Source organism: Nicotiana attenuata, unplaced genomic scaffold, assembly GCF_001879085.1.
Source record: "Nicotiana attenuata strain UT unplaced genomic scaffold, NIATTr2, whole genome shotgun sequence".
In the NCBI taxonomy this organism is placed as follows: Eukaryota; Viridiplantae; Streptophyta; class Magnoliopsida; order Solanales; family Solanaceae; genus Nicotiana; species Nicotiana attenuata.
In genome coordinates, this window is record NW_017673357.1 from 91302 (window position 1) to 115633 (window position 24332).

At 38.6% G+C, this 24332-nt stretch overlaps 1 long non-coding RNA gene across 1 annotated transcript; it reads right to left on the reverse strand.

Annotated features, from left to right (window-relative positions):
- Nucleotides 1–12799: 12799 nt before the first annotated feature.
- Nucleotides 12800–13540, reverse strand: LOC109216133. The gene is made up of 2 exons (XR_002066454.1): nt 13469–13540; nt 12800–13176 (listed from the first exon to the last, which is right to left on the reverse strand). It is a non-coding gene; the product is annotated as an uncharacterized LOC109216133 (long non-coding RNA).
- Nucleotides 13541–24332: the final 10792 nt, after the last annotated feature.

The window sequence follows — 24332 nt, forward strand, 5'->3', positions numbered from 1 at the left end:
AATGTACAACACTCATCTACAAGCCTCTAGGGATAACTGAACTATATCATGGCCGGGACAGGGCCTCGACCTACCCATCAAACCTATATATATAAAATAGACCCCAAGGCGTAGACCTGGTAACTCCGAGGAAGTGGAGCTTACCAACAAAGCTGATGTTTGACTTTGTCTACTGGGAAGGTCTATCCAGCTGTCTATCAAGACCTACAGGCATGAAATGCAGCTTCCCTAGCAAAAAGGATGTCAATATGAAATAATGTACTGAGTATGTAAGGTAACAAAATAACTGAAAGTTGAAACTAAACTTATAATATAATAACTGAAAGAACCTGGGAGTCAAATATAATTGAAGATATGTTTACCCGCTAATACTGACTCATCTCTCTTAATATAGTAAGTAAAATAGCTGTCCAGACCTATAAGGTTTGGTATGTGTAACTGCTCTACCATAGTAGGCTCGCTCATAGGTGCTCGACCATACTAGGCTCTGTATCTCGGCCATTCTGGCCTTGCTCATAGGCGCTCGACCACAGTAGGCTCAGTATATAACTTACCATCTGATCAAAGGTTTCCCGATAGGGGCCTGCCCATCGATTATCGCTCGATGGTGTTGAAAATACTGTAATACTGTAATATATTATATAGTATATTAATATATTATATAATATATATATATATATATAATAATATATATATATATATATTATATATATATATAATATATATATATATATATATTATATATATATATAGTATACATATGTAATTACTGGATCATGCCAAAATGAAGGAAGGGTTTAGCCTTAAAATACCTTAACTCCGTTGAGTCCTTAATACCTTCCAAGGAATTCATCAAATAACTCAACTCAATCTACCACAACATAAGGAGACTCAAATTGAGTGTTGAGTAAAGGCTAAGTCTGCAACTTAAACTAGTAGCTCGTTTACATAAGTTTGGGCAGCATCTCTCCTCTGACAAGGCCCTCCTCCAATACCATATACGAACAACAACAAGAACAAAACAAACAACAACATGTATGCATCATCTTCCAACCTTATCTTCATCACAATATACCACAAAACAACCGACACACCCTAATCACTTCATACATAGAACGACAACCATTGTAGTGCCAAACAACCTAAAAAAAGTAACGACGAACGACGAACGACCAGCCCACCATTCCGTCATTATGTGGTATTTCTCCACACATTTTCTCCTCCAAAACTCCATAAAACATCAGCACAAGGGGCCAACATGAGTGGACTACAAAACAGTCCACTTAAATTGAAATAAATCGAACTCACAGTTTCTGATCACCGTCCCGTAAGTTCTAACTATTAGAAAATGAATTTATCAACCTTCCTTGACATTTAAAAGATTAAATACAGAAAGTAGGCATTTTCTTAACCATGAAGTACCTTCCGAAACTCAAACTGCAAAGAAAAAGAGAGGCGATATAGCGATACTTGCGTCGTAGGGATCATTCTGATGTTATCGCTTCTTGATTTTCTACCCGGGATGTTAATCTTCTTTGGAAACCTTGTAGGGAGATCAAGGGTAAGTTTTTTGGGGGTTATCTGGTCGTGTTCTATAAAAAATGAGGAGAAAGACGATTTAAAACCCTATTTATATATATCAACTTTTGAAACGTCAAAGAGGTGCTAGCTTGGTACCCTAGCATTGGCCGTTCTTTCGATGCTTATATCTTTTATCCGGATATCATATGAATGAACGGTTAAGAGTGTTAGAAATTACATTTCAAGACCTAAAATTGGTATATAATATGTACCAAAAAGATCTCATATAACACACGAAATGTGTTGCTCAAATAGCTTTAGTGACACACCTACTTATCACCTATGTAGTCTGCACAGTCTAGCAAAATGGCAAATATTTCTCTACTCCTATGTCGTATCGACGGACGGTTTAATGTGTTAGAAACTAGACTCGTAGATCTTAAATTTGGTAGGTAGATAATCTCCTAATTCCAAGTATATATGTAGAAACGCTCAGCTACATTTGACCTAAGTTTCAACACATTTATGAATGCAACTTGTGATGACCTTTTCCAACTTTTGTTCCACAACTCTCTTGACTTCAAAACATAACGCACGTCTATCATACAACTAAAATTAATCATAAACTAATCTCCTTATAATTTTAAGCACCCTATTCTCATCCCAAAAGTACATGTTACAACATTCCCAACTTGTTAACTTTCGATGAAACTTATTTTCTTCAATTCATTTAGCTTCTAAGCCTTCCAACCCTATTGGTACTCTATATTCATGATCATAAATATTTCTAACCACAATGGTAACATGATTAACTTACTTTATGTAGTTTCAAAGATGATCTCATTTCTGAGCTTACATCAATTGACTTAAGATGTACTCTTACGTACAAAAACATGGGGTGTAACATCATTCCCCCCTTTGAGACATTCGTCCTCGAATGTTGGCCCGCGTTAGGCAACTATTCTAATGAATATTTTAATACCGTCCTTACCATCTAGGCAACTATTCTGTGAATAAATCCGAAGGTTAGGGCATTCCCCGCGTTAGGCGTCTTTCTTACACCTCGACTTGTTGTCGGAATTCTTCCAACATGTAACTATGACTTCAAATAATGATAAATAAACAATGGAAGGGATAACATGTAAGAATGAAAGAGGCAATAAGTTCAACTAAAGCATAAGAGAAATATACCTTGTAAGATGTAGAACAAGTGTTTACAAAGTCATTGTCATTTACGGCATGTAAGGATAGACTAATACAAGTAAGAGTAGATTGACTATGAGAGTTAAGAACATGATATGACAATTCGATTAAAGCATAGAAAGAGTCTAAGTAGCCTATACTGGTTAAATACCACGTATAAACCGTGTACCCACTCGTCACCTTGCGTACACGGCTTTCACATAACACAATTGGCACAATCAATGAGAAACCCTAAAGCGTAGTTCCCCCACACAAAATAAGCCAAGATACTTACCTAAACTAAGCCAACTCAACCCTCGAAAATAGGTTTTTCCCTACAATCCGCCTCTAGAAGACTCAAATATAGGCAAAAGTGACTTAATATCATCAAACAATGCAAGGGAAAATAATTACAATAGATAAACCTATGATCATTACACTTTTTCCAAAAAGTCAATACAAGTTAGCCCGCTGCCCGCTCGGTCGAAACCCTTGTTCAAGGGTAGATTCTGACTACCCTAAACCCCACAAGTTCATATATGCGATTAGTTTCAAAATCCGAGTCCAAATCGACTCTCGAAATTAAAATTCTTATTTTTCAAAAACATGACAAAGTTTTACAAATTTTCACTTAGATTCACATGATTTTGATGTTAAATATAAGATATATTGATGAAATGTAGTTTGAAATAGATTAGAATTACTTACCTAAAGTTTGTAGATAAAAATCCCCTCTCCAAATCGCCTCCTAGCGAGTCTAGGGTTCTAAAATGAGAGAATATGAGATGAAATCCCGACTTCCAACACTTTTGATCAATTTTAGATGTTGCTTTTACGAACCCACGCAGTTGTGAAATATTCCTCGCAAATGCGGCCTCTGATAGTCCTATGAGGAGGTCGCAATTACGATTTTGGCTTCGCATTTGCAAAGCCTGTGTCAATCGCAAATGCTACTGTTCTGTCACAAAAGCGAACTACCCCTCTACTTGAGCTACTTCACAATTGCGTGCCACGCATCGATACCTGAGGCCCCTCTGTTAAGCTCGCAACTGCGAACCTGGTGTTTGCTTATGCGACACCAGAGGTTGATGCACACCAACTCCTGTTCTTTAGTCCAAAACATTCTATAACATGTCCGAAATTCATCCGAGCCCCCCGGGGCTCCAAAACAAGCATCCACACAAGTCTAAAAATATCATACGAACACACTCGCGCAATCAAAATACAAAAATATCATTTAGAACTAAACGCATGAATTTCAAAGTAAATTTCAAGAACTACTAGAATTGCAACTAAGCGTTCGAATCCTATCAATTCAACTCCAAATGATACCAAATTTTGCAGAAAATTTCTAAATAGCATAACAGACCTATTCCAAGTCTCAAAATCTTATTTTGAACTCGATATCTAAAAGTCAACATACGGTCAAACTTTTCAACTTTAAATTGTCAAATTTTGGCAGAACAACACAAATTAACCTACGACTTCCAAATTCAATTTCGGACATACGCCCAAGTCCAAAATCGTGATAAGAAGCTAGCGAAGCCATCAAAACACCTTTCTGGGGTCGTTTTCACAAAAGTCAAAATTTGGTCAACATTTCTAACTTAGGATGCTAAGTCAAGAATTAAAGGGTTCAATCCAACCGGAAATCATCCCGGAACGAAACTAATCGACCCATAAAGCCATAAACATACATGTGTGAAGCATAAAAGGGGAAACGAGGCACAATTACATAAAACAACTCGTCGGGTCGTTACATTATCCCCCTCTTAAAACAAATATCCGTCCACGAACATGCATAAGGACATACCTAAAGGGATGAATAGATGAGGATAACGACTCCGTATATCGTGCTCGGTCTCCCAGGTCGCCTCCTTGACCGGATGATCCCTTGATTGAACCTTTACTGAAGCATTGTTCATTGATCTCAACCTCGATTCAAATATACAACATTGCAAATAAGCTAAAAAGAGCTTTGAAGGTAAGTAGGGAAGGCAGAGATTTATGAAAAAATTTGAATAGTTTTACAAGAAGAGATGAAAACAAACAAAGGGAGAGAGGTCCGGGGTTTATGATTAATATGGATTATTAATGCAATACTCAGTAATTTCTCCTTAGAAAAGGGGCTACATGAGATATTAGCGCATCGGTCATCATCTCCATATTCTACCCTTCCCACCCCGTAAAGGTTACTAAACGCGTGTGTTGGTCACGAATACTTACCGAGTGCTATTACCCGTCCCGTCCTATAAGTCTTGGAGGGTATTTAGGACCACTATTCCTATGTGGTAGGGGCTAGGCTGAACCCTTAAGTTTAAAGGCAAAATGCTAAGCGACATGCATAACAAATAGGACTGCACATAAGGGAACTTACAAAATCAAATAAGGGCTCACAGATCCCTCCTCAAATGAACGCATAATTACCACGTCTTAAACACATTCAAGGTCTCAAAGATAGGAGTTTTTTTACAAAGGAATAGGTAACAGTAGTTAAAGCATGGTTTTAAAAAATGAGGTAGCAACAGTAATTTAATGAGGTACGGGACAAGTAGAATAGCACGATTCTGGGCAGAGGTTGGTAACCCAGTGGTTTGAGAACATAAAAATCAGAAACTCAGTAAGAGTAAATAGGTGCACCATTTCAAAATCGTTTCCGGATGGAGTAGAGTTTTTAAAAAAAAATAGAGTTAACTTCAGAGAATCAAAGCAACAATGGGAGCGGCAGAGTTCGAAATTAAAAGAAGTTGGTTGGTTAATCTTAACTGGTAACAACATGATCAACCGATTCTTATTAGACCTAAAGTTTTCCTAGGCGTCGTATACATTGTCTGATTATTTTAAGGAATGGACATGCATATTTTGATTCTGATTTTTCTAAGGTACGCATGATAATGCATTTGCAGAAACGTTTCAAACACAACCATATTTTAGCAAAGTTATTAAACTAACATGTTAATTAACCACTGTAATTCGAACGAATAAGAAGTCCTAAGGGCAGGATATCTAATGCACATAGGAGTACCTAAAACATGATTTCTAACATGCCAATGCAGTAATGACAGTTATTTGGCTTGTTGTTAATTGATTAAAATTACGAAGTGAGTACAATAACATACTGAGAGCGCATGACCTAAAACATGATTTCTAACACATGAAAATGCATGCCCTAAGCAGGTTAGCTATTGCGCAAATAGGCAAATAAAACCTATAAACGAGTTTTCTACCCATTACTTAAAATAAACATACATACCCCTCCCCCATATTCACTATTCAGCCCCAATCGTTTATTTACAAATTATTACAACCCAATAGTATCTGAATTACAGTAATAAAGAACAAAACCAAGAAGTTATTCTATAGGGAGCCTTCAATCAGGCCCAGTCTTCCAACCTCACTTCCTTCGAGTATCACGACCTTTGCCATGGTCTATGTGCGGCAAAGCTCCCTAGGGCCCCATTGGGTCCCTGGCCAATACCAGCACCTAAACACTTAGAAGAATGCAAGACAGGTGCAGTGTGGGATTACCAGCCTTGTGTGTCAAAGTTCATTGAGTACTCAGAGGTACCCAAAGCAATGCTCACACAAAGGGGGAAGAACCTATTCTCTAAGAGTAGTGTGAAGTGCAGGAAGAAGTAGTTTAAAAGTGTTTTCAAAAACAAGGGATTTGTTTAAAAAAAGAAGCAGTAGTTCAACAGTATAGGATTGCATACAAGGATCATGGGGAAAGGGAACAGATAGATCACATAATGCTAGAGGAGATACAGAGATTTACTAAAGCATGACTACACAGAATCAGAAGATTCAGGGGACCAAGAACTGGTCAAACTTAAACATAATACTTAGACAGTAACAGGGGGAGACAATTATAACAGTTATGATAAACAGTAGTTAGAAGCATGTAAATCAAGCAGGACATATAAAGTGCCAGGGATCAGGGGAATTAGGAAGTGGCAAAGTTTAGGCATAATAATGTACAACAATAGGATAGCCTTATGCAATGCAAGAAAAATGTAGATGGAGACAGTGCTTAGTCTCGGAAGGCAGAAACGTAGCCTTATGCAACGCAGAGAAATGCAACTGGAGACAGAGTTTAGTCTCGGAAGGCAGAAAGGTAGCCTTATGCAATGCAAGAAAAATGCAGATGGAGATAGTGCTTAGTCTCGGAAGGCACAAAGGTAGCCTTATGCAATCCAAGAAAAATGCAGATGGAGGCAGTGCTTAGTCTCAGAAGGCAGAAAGGTAGCCTTATGCAATGCAGCAAATAAAGGTGAAGAGTAATGAAATCTCTTAGCTGATAGATGATAGCTGATAATTGATTGTATCATTGTGGCTGTTGGGGATGTCATGTGCGGATAGCACTTGTAAGTAAGTGATGATTCTGAGAGTTGTAATCCTGAAAAAATATGAGTATGTAATCGTATCTGATGATTTTATGTATTGGGGTGCCTTCATTCAAAGAAAAGTCGTGACTATTGTAAAGGGGGGAAGGTTAGTTCGTCTTTCCGTGGACTTTGCTTGTCCTACTCGGCTCTTGTTTTCATTGAGGTAGCGTCGCTAAGCAATGCAATGCTAGTAGTCACGCATGATTTAGTAAAAAAAGGAAAATATGTTGTAAATACATAATTGGAAATAGTTTTCTTTTAGATGAATCGACAACTGCGACGCGGTTCAAGATGTTTCAACCTCTTTTGCTCCGGAATTTTGAGGGTCCTCCTCAAAATTCTGCCCCAGTTTACTGGGCTGGTGCTTCTGACGGTTGCGTGCGATGAACGGCTGAAAATCAACTTCGGAATTTTGAGGGTCCTCCTCAAAATTCTGCCCCAGTTTTCAATATCGGGGGGGGGGGGGGTGAAAATTTTATTGAATTGTGACCGAACCCATAGGGCTGCCTACGTATCCCCTCTTAAACGGGAATCAGGTCAGGCGTAGTTCAAATTACATCATAAAGAAATTATAATGATTACACGTAATAACGCTTGACTGCATCTGAATTTCTGCTTAGCTTTTTAAATTCCTCTATTGTTGTGATTCTTTATGTCGCACCCCCCTTAGCATGCTTTCCCTCCCGTTAATTTCTGCTTAGCTTCTATTAGTTGTATTCTACTAGTATATTGTTTAACTACATAGGTTTATGTATGTGTCTTGTCCTAGCCTCGTCACTACTTCGCCGAGGCTAGGCTTGGCACTTACCAGTACATGGGGTGGGTTGTACTGAGTGACTCTTAGAAGTTCGTGAATTGTGACGCCAGATTCTGGGCAGTCGTGTATAAGTACTTGGATTATTATGAAATTCGGGACTCCTTTAATCTGTTTTGGTTTAATTGTTGTTATTTACTGAATTGGTTAAGGGTTAGCGTATTAAATCTTTATCTGTTGGCTTGCTGTCACGACCCGGATTTCCCACCGTCGGGACCGTGATGGCGCCTAACATCGCACCCACTAGGCAAGCCAATGTTAGAGTTCTATTCACCTTATTCCTTTACATTTTATAAGTTTAAATTTAACAAAACTAAATCAAACTGAAATAAACGCGGAAGTACATAATTAGCCGATTATCTATATACTATTAACTATACCGAAACTGTTACCACCCAGAAACTGGTGTCACAATCCACGAACATACTATGAATTACTACAAATACTGGTTTGAAAGAAATTACGTCTGTCTCGAAATTAAAGAAAACAGGAATGTAGAAGCATAGGAGGGAACGCCAGCAGGTTTACCTTGGGTCTCCTGGATGAAGTATCTGCAACGAACCTCTCGATCAGCCACTACCAACTCCAAAATCTGCACAGACAGTGCAGAGTGCAATATCAGTAAAACCGACCCCATGTACTGGTAAGTGCTGAGCCGAACCTCGACGAGGTAGTGACGAGGCTACACCGGGACATTTACAATATAACCTGCATGCAGTATATATTAAACCAAAAAAGAAATACAGAACGCAATGAAACAGAACTTACGACAAAAATAAATACGGAATACAATTATCTTGCCAGTACTCAGCTATAACCGATCCTTACGAGAGTTACAATGCTACAAACTAAAATCACAGTAGAAGAGGAATACATAAACAACAAAATGATGCGGCGCGCATCCCGATCCCACCATATAATCAGTAAGAATATGAACATTCCCCCTTATTACTCCTGTTGCGGCCTGCAACCCGATCCCACCAATCCACCCTTATTACTCCTCAATATATCACCCTTATTCCTCCTATTGCGGCGTGTAACCCGATCCCACCAATCCATCCTTATTACTCCTATTGCGGCGCGCAACCTGATCTCACCAGACAATCACATTTCACCCTTATTCCTCCTCAATATATCACCCTTATTCCTCCTGTTGCGGCGTGCAACCCGGTCCCACCATATCAGTGCCAATCAGACAATAAGAATAAGTATTTCACAATTTAGCTCAAACCCCTCCACAATATTTATGCCTCAAAGCAGAGCAAATAGAAGGCTGTACACTTATGAAACTTCACTCAATTACTACTACACAACGAGGCCAACCAAAATATACCATGGAACACCGATAAACCAACTTAAACCAATAATGTAACACAATGAGACTACGGAACAATTACTACCTTCAATAAAGAAAACAACATCTAATAAGAAGCAATTAAACATGGAAGCACCAATAAGCATGTAGCAGTTAAGACAGGAAGACAATATATTAGGAATGGGGAAAGGCACAGGCTAAATTGATAATTTGGCGGCGCATAGGTACTCGTCACCTCACCTATACGCCACACACATGGATTTACACGTAGAAAATAAGTCGGGGATTCCTAATCTCTAGAGTCAAAGTTAGACATAACACTTACCTCAATCCAACGGTCAACTCAAAGCTCAATTACCGCTTTTCCTCTAGATTCCAGCCCCAATCCACTCATATCTAGTCATAATTAACTTAATAACATCAATTATCGCTAAAGAAATCAATTCCAATACATAATTATGAGTTTCCCAATATTTTTCCCAAAAAGTCAAAAATTGACCCCGGGCCCGCTTGGTCAAAACCCGAGATGCAGACAAAAACCCGATTACCCACCCCCGAGCCCTGATGTACAATTGGTTTTCATATCCGACCTTAATTTGAGGTCTAAATCTTCAAATTTAAAAATTCCTAAAATCGACCCAAAAATCCCCAATTCCACCGGGAAAACCCTAGATTCTAGGATGAAATCTTGTGAAAAGAAGTAAAAGATTGAAAGAAATGAGTTAAGAATCATTTACCTATGATTTGGGGGAAGAAATAGCCTTTGGAAAATCGCCCCTCGAGGTTTAGGTTTTGAAAAATGGGAGAATGAATTAAAAATCCTGTCTAAGTCTAGACTTATCAGCTGCAAATGTCGCATTTGCGACCCGAGCTTCGCAAATGTGAAGCTCGCAAATGCGAAGGTGCCATTGCAATTGTGAAGCCCTTCACAATCCTGGTGCCTTTGCAAATGTGAGGAAAGTATCGCAATTGCGATCACTGAACCTCGCAAATGCGAGTAAAATATCGTATTGCGATCCTGTCCCTTCCCAGACTCCATTCGCGATTACGAAGGTAACCTCGCAAATTCGAGAATTGCTAGCCCATCCTTCCTTCGCATTTTCGATTAAAGCCTCGCAAATGCAACCTCCACAGTAGTTGCAAATGCGAACCTTGACCTCGCATTTGCGAGGTCTGAGGCCTGCAACACTGCTGAAGAGTACCACCAACTTTTCTAAGTTCCAAATCACTCTGTAGCCTATCCGAAACTCACCCGAGCCCTCGAGGCTCCAAACAAAACATGCACACAAGTCTTAAAACGTTATACGAACTTTCTCACGCGATCAAATCACCAAAATAACAGCTAGAACCACGAATTTAGCACCAAATTGCATGAAATTTTCAAGATAGTTTCTAAACTCCCACACGCCTGTCACCTAGCATGTGTGTCGCCTCAACACCAAACACATAACACGTAATTCGGGGTTTTATACCCTCAACACCAAGTTTAGAAATGTTATGTACCTCGAACAAGCCAAATCCAATACCCAGCAAGCGAAACAATGCTCCAAAAATACCATCCCACGCATACCGACCTCCGAACGGCTCAAAACTAGCCAAAATCAACTCAAATACATCAAATAATGCCAAAAACAAAGATAGATTCATGAAATACAACGAAAATCGAGTATAGAACATTTTCCAAATCCATATGGTTAAAATCTCCATCAAAAATTGTCCAAATCCGAGCTCCCCAACTCAAAATATGACCAAATGAACAAACCTTCAATATTAAGTATTTTTGTCCAGCTGTTGTGCCTCGTTTTGCGTGCCAAATGATCCCGAAACTTGGTTTTGATGCCTCTAATGGATTCCTTGTGAAATTTCAGTCAAGTTAGGCTTTTAAATCACTCCATTTGACCTTATAATGAATGAGATATGTTGGTTTTAATATTTGGAAATAGTGCAGATTTTTAAATACGAAGTCAGTGGCAATTTTGTAAGTAATTTGAAAAATCTGGCAACCCAATTCTTAGTAAAATGATCATAAAATCCTCATACGATGTCCAAATTCGATGATGCTTATTGCAATGGCTCCGTAATTATGATACGGATCTAGTTCTTCCATCAAAATAGAAATCGGAGCTCATTTGTTTAATATGGTACCATTTATGCTTGAAGAAATGACATTGAAACATAAGAAAAACGAGCGCAAAACAACCCAAACCTGTCGAAACTCACCCGAGCCCCTTGTGACCCCATACGAACATACCAACAAGTCCCATAACATAATACGGACTTACTCGAGGGCTCAAATCACACATAACAACATCCGAACTACGAAACACACCTCAAATCAAGCTTAATGAACTTTCAAGCTTTCGACTTTCAAAAACCGCGCCGAAACATATCAAATCAACTCGGAATGAACTCAGATTTGCACACAAGTACTAATACATCATACAAATATTCTCGTGCCCCCAAACTACCGAGCAAAGTGCAAATGCTCAAAACGACCGTGCGGGTCGTTACAAAACATGCAATGAAAACAAGAAGATAACTAATTAGAAAGATATATTAAAGGGAATGTGGTTCTTGACAATCATTTTAAATTAGAAGTAAGAGTGAGATGATATGCTTTCTTTCTTTTCTACTCTTGTTTTTTTTATTTACCGAAGTATGTTGATATAAATTACAGCCTATAAATGTTATTTTGTTGAGTTATCACGATCCGAAACAACCATTGAAATTTAATGGAGCAAAAGTTACTGGAGAAAAATCAACCTAATTTAATAAGGGCAGTTATGTGCAGAGATGAGCTTCAATACATATATAACTAAGATTTAAATATGACTTTTCGCGGATCTTTAAATGACTATAATCTTTAAATTATGAAATGCATTGAATGACATATTTTCTTTAAAGAATTTTTTCCAAACTTTTAGAGATGGCCGACAATATATACTCTTTATGAATAACTATGGAAAGAAATGACAATGCTTGCCTCGTGAATCCATTGTTTTGGGGTAAATGTTATGTTTGTATAGGCCATCCCTAAAAAGCGTTGATTTAGGTAAAAAATTTGACCTTTGATCAATGGTTATCAGGCCATATTTTTCTGGTGTGGTTAAAGGGAAAAAAATAGGTTGTATCGTTGTATTGGGCTGTCTATTACCCTTTACTTTTTGTTTTTATATTCGGTGTTCGCTATTTATTTTGAGGCCCGATTAATTCAGATTCACATTGAGAATATTCCATCTTTACATGATAACGTGATATGTGACGTTTAATGCTTGACATTTAATAGTGCGATTACCGGATAGAATGCTTGTTAAGTGTAAGTGATGACCCTCCAATTTTTATCGTAATATTCATGATCTATGCAATGCAATGCTCCTTAATTTATTTATAAAAATCTTTCATTGAACTCGTGATCTTTTTGGTCACACCTGACATGTTAAATAAAATGTATATATGGTATAATTTAAAATTCGAAGGTCCTTTAATTTTGCATTCTAACACAGTGTAACCCTTGGCAATTTCTTGTTAGTTTAAATCTAGAATATATGTTAAGAAACCTATTCGAAAATATTGAACACTGAATCATACTTTACGAAATTCTTATACTCAAGAAAACTTGATGCAGAATCAACAAGTACAACTGCTATATATATCTTATTACAATCAAAGTTTTCTTCTAGAATTGGTTGGTGTACTTAATTATGTGTTGATCGAGAGTAATGAATGTTTGATGGATGTAGAAGATCTCCATTAACATAAATCTGATAGCCATTGACAAAAGCAGATAGATGAATCTTTGGCTTGTAAACAAGGATGATTAATGGGTTTATGACCTCCGGATATGTTAGTGCACTCCGTTAGGCATATCCTTGAATCTTTTTCTGGTGGACAAATAACCCCTAGTACAAATCGTTCACAAATCCCTGTTTCAATACCTTCAACTGAACGCATTCCATTGTCTGCACATACAAAAAATAACTTGTTATTAAAGTTAAACAAGTTTACTGGACAACTTATAAACAATCTCTCCCCGCGGATAATTTGACTTTAACACAGTTAATATGGCCTTAGTCAAATCCATTTTCATTTGATTAATTAATGGGAAAAAAAAAAGTCCAAAGACTTGCCACCTTTTTGGAAACGGTAGAAAAACTTCTTTTTACTCATGTATCATCATTTTTAAATTATTACCTGAAAATTATTAACATGTTGGAATAAAAAACAAGAAAAATTAGTTTAGCAAAAATATACCTGATGTAAGAATAAAAATAGCGATCACAACGAAAAATGTTGCTAATGTTTGATTCATCTTCATTTTGTAATTTTAAAGCAATTTATCTTTCTCATCTCTTCCACTTCTATTTATACTAATCATAAAAACATGTGCTATCTGGCTTTGATTCTACTAAATGGTAAGTTCATATTACTTGGCATTTTAAGAATATAAGTGTATTAAACACTATACCTATTATAATAGATTAACATGAATACCATTTACCCATAATTACGTGGGTTATCCTAATGTAGAGATCTCAAATTATAAGTAAAATATGTAAAGAAATTTGCATATATATACCTGCCACCAAAGACCTATTATGTCACTGATGATAGGCTCATAAATTTTATAACTATTTTAATATTCTAAAATGAATACAATTTACACATATTTACATGGTTAAACTAATAATGAGATCTCAAATTTATTTAAATTTGTAAAGAAAGGATTTTTCCAGTTGAGATCCTTTTTTAAATTCCTAAATTGTCTACCTAACTGGCGATTGAGATTTAAATTATACCTCTCCTATTAAATGAGCAAACAAAGAAAAGATATAAGTACATAAACTTTATACCTATTTAGTTTTCTATGATGATCTGCCTTTATACATATTTACGTGGATTAAACTAAAAAAGACATCTCAAAGTTAATTAAAATTATAAGGAAAGGACATTTGCTAATTGAGACTTTTTTATAATTACCTAAATTGCTTATCTAGCTGGTGAAATGAGATGTAAGTAACTCTCCTATTCTGTCACTGATATCAGATACGCAAACGAAGGAAAAAAATAAGTACATAAAGTTTATACCCATTTTGATGTTCTAAAATATACAGTGCCTTTTATAAAGAATTGATTTTTCAATTGAGACTAGCTTTTTTATTATAGATAAATTGCATATTTAATTGGCGAAACATTGTTCTACCTATTTTAATATCCTGAAATGAATAGCTTTCACATATTTATGTGGATTAAGCTAGTTAAGAGATCTAAAATTTGATTCACATTTACGACGTCTAAATGTAACCACTCGGACGGTTGTTTCGAGCTTTAGTATTTCGTTCGATGGTTTGTTTGATGATTTGATAGGTCATCTTATGTTGTTGAACCTAATCTGCACTTCAAAGCCCTAAAAATCTCATTTTACCCTCTTCGATTTACGTGCACAGTCCGGGCGTATTTCCAAAAAATTTTTATGTTAAAAACAATTAACAATATGAAATTCTAGCTTTGAAATCCATTTGAGTTGACTTAGGTCAATATTTTGAGCAAATGGGCCCGGATTTGTGTTTCGACGGTCCTAGTGGGTCCGTATCTAGATTTGGGACTTGGGCGTATGCCCGGAATCGAATTCAGAAGTCCCTAGCCCGAGATATCGGACTTTGTCGAAATTTGAAAGCTAAAGGCTTAATGAATGGTTCCGGAACCCGGTATAGGTCCAATACCATAGTTATGACTTGTGTGTAAAATTCGGTGAGAAACGGAGTTGGTTTGACGTGATTCGGACGTCCGGTTGTAAAAATTAAAGTTTCAAAGTTTTCTTAAAAATTCCCTTTGATTTGGTATTCAATTCGTAGTTCTAGGTGTTATTTCGGTGATTTGATCGCGCGAGCAAGTTCGTATGATGTTTCTAAACTTGTGTGCATAGTTGGTTTGGAGCCCCGAGTGCTTAGGTAAGTTTCGTATAGGCCATAGAGTGAAAATTGGACTTAGAACTCAACTTGTGTTTCAATTTTTTGTTGTAGGCCTCAGGCCTCGCATTTGCGAGGTCAATCATCGCATTTGCGACCACTGTTGCGTTCGCTTTGAGATATACTCATCACATTTGTAAAAAGTAGCCGGGAAGGCCAGAGTTCGCATATGCGAACAAAACTTCGCATTTGCGATGGGGACTAGGAGGGGAGATTCTTCGCATTTGCGATCATTAGGTCGCATTTGCGGCCAGTCCATTTCGCATTTTCAAACATTTCTTCGCATTTGCGAAGAAAGCAGAAATGTGGGAGTCTTTGCAAATGCGATGGATTTATCGCATTTGCGAAGCCCGGGTCGCAAATGCAACATCTGCAGCTGAACAAATATGACTTAGATGGGATTTTTTTGGTTCATTCTTAAAGTTATCAAGACTCCTTCTTCCCCAAATCGTTGGTAAGCGATTCTAACCTATTTCCTTTCAATCTTTCACTACATTTCACAAGTTTTCACAGTAAAATCTAGAGTTTTCATGGTGTAATTGGGGGGTTTGGTTAGAAATTAGGGATTTGGTAAATTGGGGATTTAGACCTCAAATTGAGGTCAGATTCCAAAATAAATCACATAACCGGACTCGGGGGAGAATGGGTAATCGGGTTTTGGTCCGAATATCGAGTTTGGACCAAGCGAGCCCGGGTGCTGACGTATGTTTTCAACAATGGCCTAAATTGAATTCTTTACAATCGTGGGTAGTTCCTATGGCTTAATTTGAATTATTTGGTTGGTTAATTCCTAGATTCTAGTGGTTCAGAGGCTTGTTTGAAAGGAAAAGCGGTGGTTGAGCTTTAAGTTTGGTCCTTGGAGCAATGTAAGTGTCGTGGTTAACCGTAACTTGAGAGATTAGGACTTATTTGCCTATTTGCTACGTGTTTAGATGTTGGGTACATAGTATAGGTAAGGTGACAAGTACCCATGCGTTGTTGGGTAAAATCATGCGGGTGGGACTTGGTTTCTTGTAATTATTGCTTTCTTTGATCATGTTATCCATGTTTAGGCTAGCATAATTAAGTTAATCGATCTTATCATGTTTACAGATCTTTTGGCAACAATTGAGTATTGATTTCAAAGTTGAAGTTGGTATTGTGGAACCAAATGTTGAAGTAAGACTTGTTCTTGTTATTTCTATCTCCCTGTTGTCTTTTTTTCATTTCTTCATGGTAAGGGAGAGTGTTAATGCACGAAGGGTGATGTCGTGCCATGTTATGAGAGAGTAAAATCACGAAGGGTGATGCCGTTCCATATTGTGAGTGTTAATGCACAATGGGTGATGTCGTGCTATGTTATGAGAGTTAATGCACAAAGGATGATGCAGTGTCGTTTCTATTGATTATATGGTGAGGTTGAGATTAAAAGCACGAAGGGTAATGCCGTGCATTTTCCTTTACTGTGTTTACTTGTTCATATTGGTTCAAGGTATATTGGTTGATCAAGTTCTTATTAGTGCTGTGATTCTTTATCTTGTACCCCCCCTCAGCATGTCCCCCTCTGATATTACTTGTCTAGCTTCTATTTGTTGTAATTGTGCACATATACAGTTAAATTTCACAGGTTTTTTATGTATGTGTCTTGTCAAACCTCGTCGTTACCTCGTCGAGGTAAGGATCGACACTTACCAGTGCATGGGGTTGGTTGTATCGATACTATACTCTGCATCACTATGCAGATTTTGGTACCGGCCCTAGCTGATCGTGAGGTTAGCAGCTAGACTTGATTGTCTGAAGACCAAGGTAGATCTACTGGCGTAGAATCTATATTATTCCGCAAATCAATATTTGTCTCTATTTAGCTTAATTGTTCTTACTATTCAAATTGGCTGAAATTGAATTGAAAATCCTCTAACGTTGCAAGTGAAATGTTAGGCACCATCAGGGTCCGGAAGGTGGGAATTTCGGGTCGTGACAAGTTGGTATCAGAGCACTAGATTGCCTAGGAAACACAATTCACGAGCATGCATAGCAGATTCTGGATGATTGGTACGGAGAGGTCTTTACTTATCTTCCAGAGACTATGAAGTTTAGGAAGAAATTTCACTTGTATTCTTCTCTAACGTATGATTTTATTATCTCATTGCTAACTCTTCTACTCTTGTTCTCTCGCATATGGCGAGAACACGTACCGCATCTTCAGCCGAGCAGCAACCAGATCCCCCAGTGGAAGCTCCTACGAGGAGCAGAGGTCGAGGCCGAGGTCGTGCCAGAGGCTGAGGTAGGGGCAGAGCTCAGCCCAGAGCTCGAGCAACGACACTAGCTGTAGAACCTCAGGTAGAGTTTGATGAAGAGGTTCCAGCCCAGACTGTGCCAGCTGGACCAGCTCAGGCCCCGGAGGGGTTCATCGCCACCCTACTGCTTCAGGATGCTTTGGTCCGTTTAGTAGGCCTTATGGAGAGTGTGGCCTAGACCAGCACATTCCCTATGGCACCAGCCGTCTCTCAGGCTGGGGGAGGAGCACAGACTCCCGCTTCTCACACTCTGGTGTAGATGGCTCCCCAGTTTTAGACCCCAACAGCCTAGCAAGTTGGGGTTGTTCAGTCGGGTGTTGCGGCGCAGGCCGGTGATGGATCTTATATGTCTTCAGAGGCTTTATGGAGATTGGATATGTTTACTAAGCTTTTTCTAGTTCACTTCAGTGGTCCATCTTCAGAGGACCCCCAGGACTATCTTGACAGCTGTCACGAGGTTTTACAGAACATGGGTATAGTGGAGACCAATAAGGTCGATTTCGCTACATTTCAGTTGTCGGGTTCCGCCAAGAAATGGTGGAGGGATTATGTGTTGACCAGGCCAGCTAGGTCTCCTGCTCTTACTTGGGACCAGTTCTCTCAGATCTTTCTTGAGAAGTTCCATCCTATCACACTGAGAAAGGACTATCGGAGGTACTTCGAGCGTCATCAGCAGGGCTCTATGTCAGTCACTCAATACTAGACCTGATTCTTTTTTGATTTGGCTTGTCGTGCTATTCTTCTGCTTCCTACTGAGAGAGAGAGAGGGTTAGGAGGTTTATTGAGGGACTTGCTCAGCCTATCAAATTGCAGATGGACAAGGAGACTGGGAGTGAGATTTCTTTTCAGACGGTAGCCAATTTCGCCACGCGACTCAGATGGTTCTAGCACATGGGGGAGGTCAGGGGTCTAACAAGAGGACTCGTCATTCTGGTGGATTTAGTGATGCCTGTGAGCACGTGATTTTTGCCCTATATGAATTACTCCCACAAGTTCAAAACAAAATAATTTTTTTTCCATTGTTTGCAATTTCGTAGATTTTCGTAGCATTTTTTTGTTTGCATTTGTCTGTGCGTGTTTATTTTATTTAATTCAGGAAAAATACAAAAAATATGTTGCATTTGCATTTAGGATTTAATTTTATATTTTTAGATTAATTAGTAAATTAGTGTGTTTTACAAAAAATGGAAAAAATCACCAAAAATAACTATTTTTGCATATTTATAGTTTAATTTTAATTTTTGGTAGTTTCCTTTAAATTTGGTTTAAAATTGGTTGTGTTAATTGTTGTTTAGAATTAATTAGTATTTTTTTTGATAGGCTAGTTTAGTTTCAAGAAGTAATTTAGGATTTGATTTTAATTTTGAAAAAAAAGGGGAAAGAATTTCGAAAAAAAATATAGAAAAATTGAAAGGAAAAGAAAAGAGTTGAAGAAATTAGATTTTTGGGCTAAGTCTTCTAAATTTCCCCCTAGCCCAAATCATTTTACCCATTACCCGGTCAAAAAACCGGCCCAAACCTTCCCAATATCCGGTCCAACCACCCAGCTAACCAAACGACCCCGTTTCCCAGATCCTCAATATGAGCCGTTGATCCCATGTGATCAGACGGCCAGGAACTAGGTCTTGGTGAGTATAATACTGTCCGAACCCCTTCACCCCCCCCCCACGTCTCATCCCTCTCAAACCCCACTTATCTCTGATGAACCCTAGAGACGCCGCCCCATTTTCCACCGCTCCCATGCGGTGGCGCTGGTCCCAAACCAACCCAAAATAACACCCTACAACCCCCTTCATCCCCTCAATCCAAATCCTCACTCCGTTTCCCTCGAAACTTGCCAGAAATTCTCGAATCTTAAATCTAAGGTTCGAGCCCTAGAAGCCAAACCCAAACCTATACATGCAAGGTTATTGCTCCAGTTCTCATGAGTTTTTAGGGCCGGTTTTATCACGAAATAACGTTATTCGCTTGTTCTTGACAAAGAACAAGCGATTGACATTATTTGGGGGTTTAAATCGGAAGGTCAGTCACGAGTTCGAGCCTGAGTCGGTGAGATCCTTCTTTCCTTTTGTTTACTCTTCTATTTTTTTTAGCCTGCTTTCCTCTTCTCTTCTTCTGTTTTCCTTTGGTTAATTCAATTGAAAAATTGACCAAAGTTTCTGGCCGAGATAGAGTCCTGCCCATTTGTTCCTTTACAGTTTTCTTTTCCAAATTTTATTCTCTAATTGTTGGTTGGTCTGTCTAGTTCTTTTGTTAACAGCATGATTAGCTTCTGATTTTCCCCTCTTTTATGTTAGTATCTTTAATTTAGTTTAATTAGGTTATTTTGATTTATCAATCTAATTAATTCCCTACCTGGGTGTGTTAATTGATCAGTAATCTAGTTTGGATTATTCTTGAAATCATTTCATCCTGGCTTGCAGATTTTCTCTTCAAATTAGATAAGTGTTAGTTTTGGGCTTTGGGCTGTCTCTGATCCATTTGGCAAAGAGCAGCCCGTCCAAATTGTTTTAGGATATTGGGTCAAGTTTGACCCATTTTTGTGCTGGTTTTCAGAAGTAAATAACAGGGGCATTAAGGGGTTAAATTAGGAATTTAGATGGGGAATCATTTGTAACAGACTAAGGAAACTTCTAGGAAGCTGAGTATTGGGACTTATGTGAAATTCTGAGTTTCAAGCTAAGGGTATCTAAGGTAAAACCAAAATTTCAAATGGTGTAAACTGCAAAAACTGTTTTCAGCATTGCTGCCCTAACACCTTGCCTATAAAGGCATCATTACTTGATATTCAAGTGTGAGATTTTAGAGAAGTAAAAATCCAGAAAAACTTAAACGGCTGCATACTTAGATATAACACTAATTTCCTTGCATTACTTGTTTGAAAATTGGCTCAAATTTGCTTAGTCTCTAGTGTCTAATCTTCATTACTTAGTTAAAACTACCGAAAATGATGAGATCTCACACTTGGGTTGAAATGGATTGAATTCTGGGTCTTTGAAAGTTTTCGTTTGAGTTTCTGCTGGTTGGTTTACTATTCCATCACTGGGTTTGAGTTGATTCCTGTTGACGCATCTCACTGTTGATCTATTGCTGTTGTTTGTTTCTTCCTAATCTCAAAAACTGAGTTTCTGGTTCTGTTGTTGCTATATTCAGGTACATGCTCCTGAACCTCATTTGTTTGTGAAGTTAGACTTTAGGAATGAAATGAAAGGCAGAAGTTTAAAGCATAGTATTAGTTTATTTTGTTGATTCAATTGTGTTACTTTGATTTTGTTTTAAAACCTGATGTTGTTATCTCGACTGATTGAGTTCTGGTTTGAGTAAGTGAGTTTCTACCATTGTATTTAACTTGGGACTACCATGAAAACTTGGGTAACAATTTGTCTAGTTGAATTAGTAGTTAGACGTTGGTGTTATATAATTGAATATTTTATCATGGTATTTGGTGTAGAACTATTATGAAAGTTTAGGTACTAGTCTGTTTAGTCAAACTCTGGATTCTTCTTTTTACCTTGAGTTTTATTCAATTTATTATTAACATGTGTGCAAGGCACAAATGATTCTTTATGGTTCTTAAGTTAGTCGATCTGGGCAGTACTCTCTCTGGAATCCATGATCCTACAGGTTTTGTTTGGATTTTCAGTTATTAAAATTGTTGTTTAAGGCTGCGGTGGTACAGTGTCAAATTATATAGGATCTATGAGTCTTAACTGCAATTCATACTCGCTTGTCATGGTTCTTAAGCTAGCTTGGACTTTTAGATAAAAATGTCATGATGTGCAATTAGTATCATTAGAATAACTGAATTCAAGAAGTGATTTTCCTTAAAAGGGTATTATGGCTGGGTGAGGCTTCACCTCTTATCTGTTTTATTTGGTTAAAAAATTGATTTAGAATTAGCTTTAATTCCAAATTCAACGTATGTTTTGTGCCGTTGAAGGGGTTCGATCCTGAATCCCAGCTTCGCTACAATGGGATGGCGTCAGAGCCGGATTTCCTTGGGCTCAGTTTAAGCCATTGCGCAATCAGCAATTTGTTGGCCTTGTAATTTTGACATGCTATTGGGCCTCATTTCAGGCCCAAGGTTTGAAGTGGATCGGACGTTGCCTAGTATTAATCATTGGTTTTGCTGAATTAGTCTGGAACTTAGCTTAGAGTAATTACAATTTTAGTCTTCATTTAATTAATTTGGTTTTTTTTTAATTGGAGGTGTGCCATATTAGCCAAATGAATAATTTATGGCCCTCATGAGCTAATTTAGAAACCTTTTGGGTTAGAATAAATCGAGGTGTGCCGTGCCGAACAAAACCTCAAAATGCATGGCCCTTCGTTTAATTAATTTCAAAATCCTTAGAAATCGAGGCGTGCCATTTAGTCAAATTTTCATGGCCCTCGCAAAGCTGAAAGTACGTAGTTGCTTTAGGCGCGCTATTCTAAAATTACCTTCCTAAAATCGGGTGCGCATTTATGTGACCCAAATCCAAATCTTAACAACGTTAGATAAAATGTGTCGTGGACTGTTTATGTGACGTGTTTCAAGACGTGTTTTATGTGACGTTTTGAAATCTTCCTAAAAAATATTTAAATAAAAGCGGTTATAAAGTTAAAATTGAACCATAGGTTAAAATATGTATAAAAATCAGATAATAGGTCAATTATAACAGTGGAGCGACCGTGCTAGAACCACGGAACTCGGGAATGCCTAACACATTCTCCCGCATTAACAGAATTCCTTACTCGGATTTCTGTGTTCGCGGACTGTAATACAGAGTCAATCTTTCCTCGATTCGGGATTTAAAACCAGTGACTTGGGACACCATAAAATTATCCCAGGTAACGACTCTGAAGTTAATAAATAAATAATCCCGTTTTGATTGTCACTTAAAGTGGAAAAACTACCTTATACCCTTCCGGGGGTAGGAACTTGGAGGTGTGACAATGCATCATATGGAGGCAGGGGTACTTTGGTAAGGGCCATCCTCTCAGTATGTTTAATTCAGTACTTCAGGCATCCCACGGTGCTTCAGGTGGTCGTGGCCCTCATATGCATTTTTCCGACCAGCTAGCCTACAGTGCATCACCAGCTCCTTTTACTGCACCTCCACTCCAGAGTTTTCAGGGTGGTTACTCAGGCCGATAGGGCTAGTTTCAGGGTTAGCAGTTACAGCAGGCGAGGTCTTGTTATACTTGTGGGGATCCGAGGCACATTCTAGATTTTGCCCTCGGGCATCGAGCAGTTCTCAGCATCAAGGTTCTCATGCCGTGGTCCCGGCACCAGGTGCTTCACCGCTCGCTCAGCCAGTTAGGGGTAGGGGTCAGGCAGCTAGAGGTGGAGGTCAGGCCGCTGGAGGTAGAGATCAGCAAGCCAGGGCCAGTCGTCGAGATGTAGTTCAGAGTGGTGAGGCCCAGCCCGATGCTATGACTTTCAAGCAAGGCCTGAGGCTGATTCATCTGACACGGTTATCACAAGTACGGTTTCAATTTTCAATAGAGATGCCTCAGTTCTATTTGATGCAGGTTCTACTTATTCCTATGTGTCATCCTATTTTTCTTCATATTTGGTTGTGCCTCGTGATTCTTTGAGTGCTCCTATGTATGTGTCCACCCCTGTAGGAGATGCTATCAATGTAAATCGTGTTTATCATTCGTGTGTGGTTAACATTAGGAGTCTTGAGACTCATGTAGATCTCCTACTTCTCGATATGGTCGATTTTTATGTCATTTTGGGTATGGATTGGCCGTCACCTTATTATGCTATATTGGATTTTCCTGCCAAGATGGTGACCTTAGCCTTGCCGGGGTTGCCTCGATTAGAGTGGAGAGGGACTCCTAGCTATTCTACCAGCAGGGTTATCGCTTATGTGAAGGCTCAGCATATGGTCGAGAAGGGGTGTATAGCTTATTTGGCTTATGTACGCGATTTAGTGCGGAGGTTCCTTCCATGGATTCGGTACCAGTTATTCATGAGTTCGTAGAGGTATTTCCTCCAGACCTGGGGGGGATGCCACCCGACAGAGATATCGACTTCTGTATTGATTTGGCTCTAAGCACACAACCCATTTCTCGTCCACCACACCGTATGGCCCCTCCAGAGTTGAAAGAATTGAAGGAGAATATGCAAGATTTGCTTGACAAGGGCTTCATTAGACCAAGTGTCTCGCCCTGGGGTGCTCTTGTGTTGTTTGTGAATAAGAAGAAGGATGGATCGATCACTTATTTGATCAGCTTCAGGGAGACAAGGTGTTTTCAATGATCGATTTGAGGTCGGGATACCATCAGTTGAAGATTATGGCATCTGATGTCCCTAAGATAGCTTTTCGAACTCAGTATGGGCATTATGAGTTTCTAGTGATATCATTTAAGTTGACAAATGCCCAAACAACATTTATGGATTTGATGAACCGAGTGTTCAAGCCCTATCTGGATTCCTTTTTTATTGTGTTTATTGATGTTATATTAATCTGCTCCTGCAGTCGAGAGGAGCAGAAGCAGCATCTTCAGATTGTTCTTCAGACTCTGAGAGACAGCCAATTATATGCTAAGTTTTTAAAATGCGAGTTTTGGTTGAGCTCAGTCGCTTTCTTGGGGAACGTTGTGTCGGCGGTATTCAGGTGGATCCTAAGAAGATCGAGGGAGTTTAGAACTGACCTAGACCCACTTCAGCTACAGATATCTGGAGTTTCTTGGGATTGGTAGATTATTACCGTCGGTTTGTGGAGGGGTTCTCATCTATAGAAGCCCTGTTGACCAGGTTGAACCAGAAGGGTGCCTTGTTAAGATTGTCAGATGAGTATGAGGCAAGCCTACAAAAGCTTTTTGACTACGGTGCCGGTGTTGGTGTTGCCCACAGGTTCATGGCCTTATACAGTATAT